The sequence below is a fragment of the Myotis lucifugus genome, unplaced genomic scaffold (genome assembly GCF_000147115.1).
Source record: "Myotis lucifugus unplaced genomic scaffold, Myoluc2.0 scaffold_7, whole genome shotgun sequence".
NCBI classification, from domain to species: Eukaryota; Metazoa; Chordata; class Mammalia; order Chiroptera; family Vespertilionidae; genus Myotis; species Myotis lucifugus.
In genome coordinates, this window is record NW_005871055.1 from 2,302,844 (window position 1) to 2,315,015 (window position 12,172).

The 12,172-nt window shown below is 42.8% G+C and overlaps 1 protein-coding gene across 15 annotated transcripts in view; it reads left to right on the forward strand.

The window, feature by feature from the left end:
- NAA16 (N(alpha)-acetyltransferase 16, NatA auxiliary subunit) overlaps positions 1–12,172 on the forward strand; it is an 86,852-nt gene that overhangs the window by 32,039 nt on the left and 42,641 nt on the right. The window lies entirely within an intron of this gene.

Here is a 12,172-nt window from a genome sequence, read left to right on the forward strand (position 1 = left end):
ACCATTCTTGGGGGTGGGAGTGGTCAGTTATGAATGTATTATGCATTTGTTAATAAGAGTGTACAGTGTATAGCTATATGTAGGTTTTATGTATCAGAAATTATATAAAATTATTTTTCTTATGTGACTTTAAAAATTAAATGCCATTTTAGAAGGTAAATGAAATTCTCTGGAGTTGATGACAAATTTTATATGAGGTGTTATGATTTAAGTGGTAGAAATTTTGAAGTTTTGGATAATTTCAGAAGATAAATTCAAAGAAAGAATTGTGAGCTTTGTACCCACCGTGTTCAAGATAAGAATATCACCATTCCTATTGAAAGTCTTCTTTCCTCAGATTTGACCTCTTTCCTGAAAGTTGGTTTTATCATGCCATTGTTTTTATAGAGCTCTATATATTTTATATGCCCAGAAACAAAATCCTCCAAAAGCCCTGCTTTTGTACTTATTATAAATTGAAGTACGATGGTTTGTATTCTGTGATTTGCTTTTATTGAACAGCTAGTGACGCAGCGCATGAAATTGCGAGACACCGGGGACCCTAGACCCCGTCATGCTGTGGGACTCCCTCAAGTCCCGCCGCGCCACGGGACTCAGAGTCAAGTCCCCGCCCACCCGCGCGCACCTCTCCACGCACGCAGCCCTGCCTACCCACGCGTGCCTCGCCGCACTGCGTATGCAGCCTCCTGGTGACCGGTCTTTGGTTGTTACGTTGTTAGGGCCACTGGGATTTTATAATATAGATAGTATATTAGTGACCTTGATTCAGGTTGTTGCATGTAGCTAAACTCATTCACATTTGGGCTGTATAGGAGGTAAAAAGTACATTAGCTCTTTACATAGTTGATATCTTTTTGATGACTTTATAGAAAAATTTGCCTTTTTAAAATGTCATCTTTATTTTTAGTGGAAGTGTTATAGGTTATGAGTTATTTATTGGAACTTCTGGCATGTCTTTTGATACAAGCCAGATCCTAGGAAGCTAATATAACTTAAACATATTCTAGGCATGGGGTAAGGAGGGAATATATTTTCTAATGAATTCTACTTTATAGTGGAAATATTTGTTTAAATAATTGGGCTATAATTTTATTTTTATTAAAAAATTAAAAAATTCATTAATAAATAAATAAAAAATTCATGAAATTAAAAGCATTTTAGTTGACTGACTTAACAAAATATATGAAATGCTTCTTAGAAATGTATTGGTTTAGACAGTAGACATCAATATATTAAAATATTTCCACTAGTACATTTCAGTTCCACAAATGATAAATAATATTCTTCTAATACTCTTTTTAATTTTGTATTTGTAACATACTGAGAGCAAATTTTCCTAATGTTTTCCAAGGAACGTTAAGTCCAAGTGGATATTAGTAGGCTTTGTTGGGGTGGGGGCGGTGCTGGTGTATTGGGATGTTCTTCAGTCAAGTGAGTTTGGGAAACTGGGTTAAACACAGCAGTCAGGTTTCTATAGGACTTAGAACTTACAATGTATGCATTGTGAATTTCCAAGATGCTGTATACTGTGCAGGGAGGAGCATTTTCCTAATAAAATGCACATTTCTGTATCTCCTTCAAAAACAAAACAAAACAGCTTTTCTTTTTAAAAAAAATATGATTTTCAGTATGGAAGGGAGAAAGAGAAACATCAATGATGAGAGAGAATCATTGACCAGCTGCCTCCTTGACGTCCCACACTGGGGATCGAACCCACAATCCAGGCATGTGCTCTGACCGGGAATGAAACCATGACCTCCTGGTTCATAAGTGGATGCTCAACCACTAAGCCATGCCGGCCAGCCCCAAACACCTTTTTGAAATAGAATTCATATACCATAAAATTCACTTTTTAAAGTGTGCAACTTAGTGTTTTATTATATTCATGGAGTTGTGCAACCATTGTCACTATCTGGTTTCAGAAAATTTTCTTCACACCAGAAAGAAATCTGTACCCATTAACAGTCACTCCCACCCACACCTTTAAACCCCCCTCTGCCTCCCTTCCGCGCCAGTCCTACCCCAACACCAGGTAACCACTGATCTACTTTCTTTACTTACGTATTTGCCTGTTATGGATGTTTCATTTAAATGAAACTATCCCATAGATGGCTGTTTTTATCTGGTTTCTTTTTTTAAATTTTATTTTATATTTTTATTGATTTTTCAGAGAGGGGAAAGGAGAGGGAGAGAGAGAGAAACATTGATGTGAGAGCGAAATCAATCGGCTGTCTCCTGCATGTCCCTACCAGAGATGGATTTAGCCCGTACCCAGGCATGTTCCCTGACTGGGAGCACAGGATGATGCCCAACCAAATGAGTCACACCAGCCAGGGCTTCTGTCTTTCTTTTTAAAAAATCAATTTCAGGGTTCGCCTTATGTTTCACAATGCAAGTGGTTACATTGCGTTAGTTAGGAACTTTCAGATGCATTCACCTCTTATGTAAAGAAAGAAAACAGAATTTTAAGATTACAAACAAGATTTCTTAATTCTGTTATTCCTCTGTGGAACATGGGCTTAAAATTTACACTGCCTAGATTTATTTTCATTTTCAATAACATTTGCTAAAAGCTCTCAGTATATGATAGGAAATGTTTTTTATTGAAAGATAGTCTGGAACCAACTGTTAATTGTGAAGTGCTGTTTAGGTTAAAGTAGAATCATCATGTATTCTCTGAGACAGTCTCTTTGAAATGCTAAAAGGATAGTTTTACAAGATAGATCTCAATTGAGGGGCCTGATTGGCAAGGGCTTCAAAGGTAATTGTCACTGTGAGGTTATAGCATACATGTGTTTATGAAGCTCTGGAGAGCATATATAAAATTGTTCACATACTTTAATTGTACCTGTGCAAAAGCTGAATACTTCATGAAGTTTTTTTGCCTTTCTAGAAAAATTTTTATGTGAAACATTTTTAAGAAAAGCATCTCACATTATCAAAAACAAGTAAGAGCTTTTCTAAAAAACATTATGGGACTTAAGAATGTAAGGTGAGCCCTGACTGGTTTGGCTCAGTAGATAGAGCGTCGGCCTGCGGATGAAAGGTCTCAGGTTCGATTCCGGTCAAGGGCATGTACCTTGGTTGCGGGCACATCCCCAGTAGGAGGTGTGCAGGAGGCAGCTCATCGATGTTTCTCTCTCATCGATGTTTCTAACTCTCTATCCCTCTCCCTTCCTCTGTTAAAAATCAATAAAATATATATTAAAAAATGATTTTCTCTCATCATTGATGTTTCTATCTCTCTCTCCCTCTCCCTTCCTCTCTCAAATCAATAATGATAGTCATAAAAAAAAGAGAGAATGCAAGGTGAAACTTTTGAAAAAGGCTTTCCAGTTTTTAAATATGAAGGCTTAGTACATACAGAATAATGAACACGGCAGAATTCCTGGGGTTTTTTACTAGCCTAAAATTTTAAGTGTGGTGAAAATAATGGGATATAGCTACTTTTCAAAGTAATTAGTTTAGTTCATCATGTTTTATTAGTCTTTACTGGCCAAGGTTGGGGAGAGCTGAGGAGATAATCAAGAGTTTAAACATAGAATGCTAGTCAAATGTTGCTCTATTACTTATTTTTGTTTCATTTATTTATTTAGAGACATAATTGGTATATAACATTGTAGAAGTTTAAGGTGTAGAATTATTGATTTGATACATTTTTATGTTGCAATATTACTACTGTAGTGTCAGCTACCACCTCCATCTGGTCACATAATTATTTTCTATTTAGTAGTGAGAACATGCTCCATTATTTAGAACTAGAGGCCCAGTGCACGAAATTTGTGCACGCGTAGGGTCCCTAGGCCTGGCCAGCGATCAGGGCCGATCGGGGCCTTCCGGCTGCTGGCTGGGGCCTTCCTTCGTTCTGCGCCGCCCCCTAGTGGTCAGCGCACATCATAGCGAGCAATTGAACTCCCAGTTGAACTCCTGAGGGGTCAATTTGCATATTAGCCTTTTATATATATAGACTAAAGGCCCGGTGCACAAAAATTTATGCACTTGGGGGTGGGAGGGGAGGTCCCTCAGCCCAGCCTGTGACCTCTCACAGTCTGGGACCCCCTCGGGGGATGACCATCTGCTGGCTGAGGCCTGCTCCCCAGGGGATTGGGCCTAAGCTGGCAATCAGACAGCCCTCTGGCAGCCCGGCAGCCCTTGGGGGATGTCCACTTGCCAGCGGGAAGCAGACCTAAGCTGCAGTCAGACATCCCTAGCGCTGCTCAGGAGGCAGGAGAGGCTCCCACCACCACTGCTGTACTGGCAGCCATCAGCCTGGCTTGTGGCTGAGCAGAGCTCCTCCATGTGGGAGCTCACTGACCACCAGAGGGCAGCTCCTTCATTGAGCGTCTGCCCCCTGGTGGTCAGTGTGTGTCATAGTGACCAGTCATTCCCAGTCTTTCTGCTGTTAGGGTCAGTTTGCATATTACCCTTTTACTATATAGGATAGAGGCCTGGTGCACGGGTGGGGGCCGGCTGGTTTGCCTTGAATGGTGTCCTGAATCAGGCTGGGGGTCCCGCTTGGGTTCCTGGCCAGCCTGGATGAGGGGCTGATGGCTGTTTTCAGGTTGCCTGCACCCTCTTTAGGGTGGGGGTCCCCACTGGAGTGCCTGGCCAGCCTGGATGAGGGGCTGAGGGCTGTTTTCAGGCTGACCACACCCCCTTTAGGGTGGGCGTCCCCACTGGGGTGCCTGGCCAGTCTGGATGAGGGGCTGAGGGCCTTTTTCAGGAGGGCCAAGCCTGCAACTGAAGCTCCCAGTCTCTCCTGAAAGCAGGTTTCTGGGTTTGTTTAGCTTTTATAATTGCAACATTGTTGCTTAGAGTGCAGCCTGGCCGGCTGGCTGAAAGCAGGTTTCTGGGTTTGTTTAGCTTTTATAATTGCAACATTGTTGCTTAGAGTGCAGCCCAGAGCTGGGCCGCAGCAGGCGGGGAACCTTGGCTTCCTCCATCACTGGAGCAAGCAAGCCTCCTGTTCGCTTCAGCTGCCTGGCTGCCGGCCGCCATCTTGGTTGGCAGTTAATTTGCATATCGCCCTGATTAGCCAATGGGAAGCGTAGTGGAGGCATGGTTAATTACCATGTTTGTCTATTATTAGATAGGATAACTTTTCAGTGATTCGGATACAGACTGATATTGATGTTCATGTTAATCATTGTAATAGTGGTTTTGGAGACATCAATATTTATGGGGATCTATGCTATATATCTAGAGAGAATTGGCATAGCATCTATGTAATCAGATTGTTTGTAAGCTATAGTACTAAACAGGCCCATGACTGATGGGTGTTTTTCCCCCACAAAAGAAAGACTGGGGGCACTAACAAGTTATTTAAAAATAACTAGGAAAAAAGGAGATTATTTTGTTGAAAGTTTTTCTTATACCTAAAGCAAAAAATTATGAGATGGGTAATAGTAATTTTTGTATATACTATGTGACTGAGTAATTAAGTAGCTGTGTGTAGGCTTCTTGTTTGGATGATAAATTCATACAGTTTTAAATAAAAGGGTACAAAAATGTCTCTGTCCTCTGGCTACCAAGTTTACTTCCCTAGAGACAACCGTTGTTACCAGTATATGGTGTGTTCTTCTAGAAATACATTGTGCATATACAAACAAAAATATGTTTGGCAAGTTGATTTATAGCTTTTTTTCTCCCCTTTTGTACAAAAGTGATAGCAAACATAGAATGCTCTGCTCTTGGTTTTTTTTTTTTTTTCTTTTTTCTCCCGCTTAACTCTGTATCTGGAGTTTAGTTCTCTTTGAGCACATAAGAGCATCCTCATTTTTTTCTCATAGCTGAATAGGTAAATAACAGTTTAATGGGGAAAGAGGCTTTTAATATTGAGGATGATTGGGAGTTGAGTATATTACAGTATCCTATATAATAAAAGGCTAGTATGCAAATTGTCCCCTTGACTGGGAGTACAACCAGGGGGCAGGGCCAGCCAACCACCTGCGGCTCCTCCCCCTGCCAGCCCCGCCCCCTATTGGCCCCATCCCAATTGGGGGCGGGGCCAGCCCACTAACCTCCTGCGTCCCCATCTCCCAGCTGTCCGGGTCCAATCAGCCCCGATTGGGGTGGGCCACCCGGACCCCACCTGTGCACAAATTTGTGCACTGGGCCTTTAGTTTTAAATAAAATCTGCCAGTATAATATTCATAGACTGAGAAATTTAACCAAGAAGTGGAGTTTAGAGTAGTCTCTGACATGAAGATAAAATGCTTGTTTTTTCAATAGGTGATAGCAAATATGGAAAAAATTATTAACCATATAAATACAATGGCTGTCAGATATCAAGGCATATAATGATAGACAACATTTATTGATTACTATATGTCATACACACTGTTATATACTTATTATCTTGTTTGAACCATACAAGAGTACTCTTGAGGCTAGTGGTGGTGGTACACTCATTTTGCAGTGGAGAAAGTTAGGTTTTTAGTGGACAAGTTATTTGTGCAAAGTCATACAAAATAAGAGGAGGTTAATATTCCTGTAAGCAACAACATCTCTGTCTACTACAATACAATATTGTTAACTTTTGCTTTATATCAGAGGACATGCTGGAAAGATTTGATCTCTGAAATTACTTTTGATTTTTAAGGAAGTAATGATGTTTATTTAACCCAAAGAGAAATTTTGTGTTGTCATGGTAATCTGTGATTTTCAAAAGACCTATGCTTTGTATTTGATCAAATAAAAGATTAGTGATAATCTGAAAACAGTATTTATACTAATTCAAGTTAACAAATGTTGTATGTTTTTACATTTGATAAATTTTCCACTCAGTAAAATTTAAATTTCTCTTTTATATTTTATGACATTTAATTATAATGAGTATACCTATTTTGTTTAGCACTATTGGTCATAACAAATGGAAATAACCACTTCAGGTTGGTGCTTTTTTTTAAAAGTGTGATTCGTAAAGAAACCTCTTAAGAGTTCAATTTTTTAAATCTTACTTTCAGTTAAACCATTCATGACATACTTGCATTCGTTTTTTTTAAATCTTTATTGTTCAGATTATTACAGATGTCCCTCTTCTTCCCCCCCATAGTTCCCCTCCACCCAGTTCCCACCCCACCCCAGGCCCTCGCCAACCCACTGTCCGCGTCTATAGATACTGCATACATGCATATAAGATCTTTGTCCAATCTCGTCCCGCAGCCCCTCACACCCCCGAGAATTGTCAGTCCGCTCCATTTCTATGCCCCTGATTCTATTAGATTCACCAGTTTATTCTGTTCATCAGATTTTTTATTCACTTGATTTTTAGATTAACTTGTTGATAGATTTGTATTTGTTGTCACTTTGTTCATTGTTTTTTATCTTTACCTTTTTCTTCTTAAAGAACACCCTTCAGCATTTCATATAATATTGGTTTGCTAAGTGATGAACTCTGTTAGTTTTTTTTTTGTCTGTGAAGCTCTTTATTTGACCTTCAATTCTAAATGATAGCTTTGCTGGGTAGAGTAATCTTGGCTGTAGGTTCTTGCTATTCATCACTTTGAATATTTCTTGCCACTCCCTTCTGGCCTGCATAGTTTCTGTTGAGAAATCAGCTGACAGTCGTATGGGTTCTCCCTTGTAGGTAACTAACTGTTTTTCTCTTGCTGCTTTTAAGATTCTCTCTTTGTATTTTGCCCTTGGCATTTAATTATGATGTGTGTTGGTGTGGTCCTCTTTGGATTCCTCTTGTTTGGGGTTCTCTGCACTTCCTGGACGTGTAAGTCTATTTCTTTCACCAGGTAGGGGGGAAAGTTCTCTGTCATTATTTCTTCAAATAGGTTTTCAATATCTTGCTCGCTCTCTTCTTCTGGCACCCCCGCAGTTCAGATGTTGGTACACTTGAGGTTGTCCCACAGGCTCCTTACACTATCTTCATATTTTTGGATTCTTTTTTCTTTTTGCTCTTCCGGTTGGGTGTTTTTTGCTTCCTCATATTTCAAATCTTTGACTTGATTCTTGGTATCCTCTAGTCTACTGTTGGATCTCTGTATGTTATTCTTTATTTCAATCAGTGTATACATAATATCTGACTGTTCCTTTTCCATATTTTTGGCATTCTCACTAAGTTCCTTAGAGGTTTCTAGAAGATTCTTGAGTAACCGTATAACTGTGGTTTTAAACTCTATATTCAATAGTTTGCTTTCCTCCATTTCTTTCATTTGTTACATGTTTCTTTGTCTCCACATTTTGGCTGCTTCCCTATGTTTGTTTCTATGTATTGGTTAGCTGCTAAGTCTCCTTGAGTTGGTAGAGTGGCCTTGTGTAGTAGGTGTCCTATAGGGCCCAGTGGCTCAGCTTCCCCAGTCACCTGAGGTGGACACTCTTGGTGCACCCCTTTATGGGCTGTGTGTACAGTCTTATAGTTGAGCCTTGATTGCTGTTGGTATCACTGGGAGGAATTGACCTCCAGGCCAATTGGCTGTGAGGACCAGCTGCTACTACAGTGGGAGAGCTGCTGTGCAGGAGACACCTTTATGGGGCAGGACTTGCTTCAGTGGGGCTTTGGTGCTCACTGATTCTGCCCCTTGAGTGTGTCACTTATGGATGTGAAGAGTTGTAATCTGGTATGGTCTCACACTGACCACTGGGTACACTGGCTCTTGGATCTCCAAGGAGGTTTAAAGTCAGCCACTTCCTGGGGCCACCCAGCAGGAGCTACAGAGAGATCTGCGGATTCCTCCTCTTTGTATGGGGTTTGGAAGTACCCAGATGAGGCCCAGCTGTGAAGCAAGGCAGGCTGGTGCTGGTACGGCCTTGGGCCTTCTTATAATAGCTTTGAGGCTCCCTGACCCAGCTGCAGCTTGTTTGACAGGTTTTAGGCTGAGAAAGGACAGGCCATTCATATGCAAAAGCTGCTGAGCACAGCTTGGATGGGGTTGTAAATTGGGTAGGGCAGAGTCTCAGGGAATCTCCAGGGCGGAGCAAACAGCAATAGCTGCCTGTCAGCCCTTCACCGCGGAGGTCCTAGCACTGGAACATTGACGCCCCAGCACAGGAACAATGACCGTTGCAAGCACCTCCGTCTGGAAGAGAGCCACCTCCATGTTCCTGCGCCGATGCAGAACAGTCCAGTTTCTCCCGGTATTGTTATATTATAAATCAGCAAGCTAAACAGAGGACACCTTATTAAGCCAAATTTTGGAGTCTTTTATTTCGCTTGCGGGCTCAGGAATATTGTTTCTCAAATTCTGAGCAAAAACATGGAGGAAGCCCTCCCTTTTTATATTCTCCCAGTCCTTTGTTTCCCAAATATGGAATTATACTTCTGGACCTTTCGCGGGCTTTGCCCTATGTAGATATTTTGCAGGAAGCTTGTAACCTGAGCTGTAACTTGAGCATAGTACATTTCAGATAACTGGAGTATGGGAGTAACCAGGGACATCAGCGGAGCTGCTTGCAAGGTCAGATAGTTGCGCTTATTTTCTCCATTATTCAAGCAAGCGTTTACAGAAGCCAAAATAGCAGGTCTAAAATTTAAAATAGCAGTTTTTACAAAATTGAGGTTACTATGCTTCATTCCCCACTGGTTTTATATACATGAGTCAAATCATTGACTCTTGTGGGCCATTGTTGGGGATGGATTTATATCGACCCCTGAGGACCATGAGCTTGATAGAATTAATTCTTTGTTGAATAAAGTTAGTAAACCAGTTTATGAGATAGGGGTGCAGAATGAGGACCAGGAGTACATGCGAGAGTCTCAGCTTTTGTGGGTCTGATGAAGAGTTTTGGATTTTCTCTTTTGCTTTAGCCACCTTGAGTCGGGTATGGTGGAGCCACGGCAGGATTCCATTGACCTTTACTGCTGTGGGGGTGGTCAGGGTATTGGTATACGATCCTTTCCAGGTAGGAGTCAGTCCTTGGGTAGTAAATTTCTTTACCCAAACAGTCACCAGGTTGGAAGGGATAGACCGGATCAGAAGTTGGTACAGGTAGAGCGTCTCGGACGTGCTTCTGGACTGCTTTCTTGGTGGACTGTAAAACCTATAAGAACTTGAGTAAAGATTGACTATGGATTTCAGCTTTTCTAGATTGGGTATATAGTACTTATCTCTTAAAAGCTCTGTAAGCTTAGTGTGATTCCGTGTAAGCTGGTGAGGTGGGTAGGTCAGGGTCTGGAAGAGTCACTAGAATCTGTAGAGGCCCCACTGGTTTTAGGGCAGCTTCCCGGGCTGCTTCATCTGCAGCCTGATTCCCTTTTTCTTCTAGGGAGTCCCCCTTTCCTTGTAAATAGTACTGTGGATGTGAACCGTTGCAAACGCGTACCTGCTATCAGTATAAATCGTTACTGATTTTTCTCTTCTCCAACGGAGAGCCTGAATAAGGGCAATTAACTCGGCCTTCTATGCTGACCCCCTGCGAGTCAGTGCCTGAGACCAGATGGTTCGGTCTAAAGTAACTACCGCCACCCCCGCATACCTGATTCCTTCCTGGACAAAAGTGTTCCCGTCTGTGAACAATACCTCATCTGGCGATGTCAATGGGGTGTCAGTGAGGTCTGGGCCAGCTGTCTGTACTAAGTTGACGACCTCCAACCAGTTATGCAAAGGTTCTTCATGGTCATCGTCCGGGAGGAGGCTGGCAGGGTTGATGGTGAGAGTCTTGTGGAACCTGATGTGGGCTGGTCGAGTAGAGGAGTGTGAAACTGAGTGTTTGACATCCAGCGCTCCGGCGTGCTCCGGAGTAAAGCCTCAACCACATGTGGGGTGGATAGGGTTAGTCCCTGCCCTAGGGTTAACTTGTCTGCTTCTTTGACAAGTATAGTTGTTCCTGCTACCACCCAGAGGCAAGTAGGTCAACCAAATGCAACGGGGTCGAGTCTCTTCGACAGGTAGGCTGTTGGTCTTTTCCAAGGCCCAAGACTTTGGGTGAGAACACCTTTTGCTATGCCCCTTGTCTCATATATGTAGAGGTGGAAAGACTTAATTACGTCTGGTAGCACCGGTTGGTCCATCATCCTTGCTCTGCTCATGTCTGTCTTATTGCCTAATATATTACCTCAAGGATCTTGGCTCTGAATTCTTTCAGGGAAAATGGACGTTGGTGGGGCTCTCTGGCTACTTCCATGCTGAAGAGGGACGGAGTTTTCTTTCAGAGCCAAGAGAAACCAAGATGGCGGCATAGGTAAACACCGGAAATTGCTGTCTCGCACAACCACTTCAAAACTGCAACTAAAAGACTAAACAGACATCATTCAGAAACACAGGAACGCTGGCTGAGTGGAAATTCTACAACTAGAAGGAAAGAGAAAAGCACACTGAGACTCAGAGGAGGTGCGGAAGTAAAGTGCAGAGGTACAGAGGCACACGTGGAAAGGGCAGGCAACTGAGGACGCGGTTGTCTTTTTCAATCGGGAGGGAGTCACAAGCTCCCGACTGCTCTGAACTCCAGTTCCAGGCAAGTCTCTGGGGACCCAGACTCATACTGGGAATAACTGGACTGTCTGGCAGCAGGCGGAACTCGAGGGCGGCTTTCTCTCAGAGGTGCTTGCAGCGATTACCGCGGGACACTGAGACCCGGGGACTCTTAGGGCAGGGCTGAGGGTCAGCCATAGTTGTTTACTCCGCTCTGTTGATTCCCTGAGACCCTGCCCCACCCAAGCTGCTAGCAGAGGCTTTTGCATATGAATGGGTTGGCCCTTTGAGATCTAAAATTACCTAACAAACTGCAGCTGGGTCAGACAGACCCAGAACATCCAAAAGAAGGCCCAAGGCCCCACAGCAGCTTGCATTGCTTCACAGCTGGGCCTCATCTGGGCACCTCCAAACCCCAAACAAGGAAGAGGAATCTGCAGATCTCTCCGTAGCTCCTGCTGGGTAGCCTCAGGCAGAGGCTAAATTAGCACCTCCTTAGAGATCCAAGAGCCAGTGTACCCAGTGGTCAGAGTGGGACCATCCAGATTACAACTCCTCAGATCCATAAGGGACACACTTAGGGGGAAGACTCAGTGAGCACCAAAGGCCAACTGAAGCAAGTCTTGCCCCATAAGGGTGTCTCCAGCACAGAAGTTCTCCCACTGTAGACACAGCTGATTCTCACAGACAATTGGCCTGGAGGTCATTTCCTCCCAGTGATACCAACAACAATCAAGGCTTAACTACAACAATACTGTGCATAAAGCCCATAAAGGGGTGCACCAAGAGTGTCCACCTCAGGTAATTGGGGA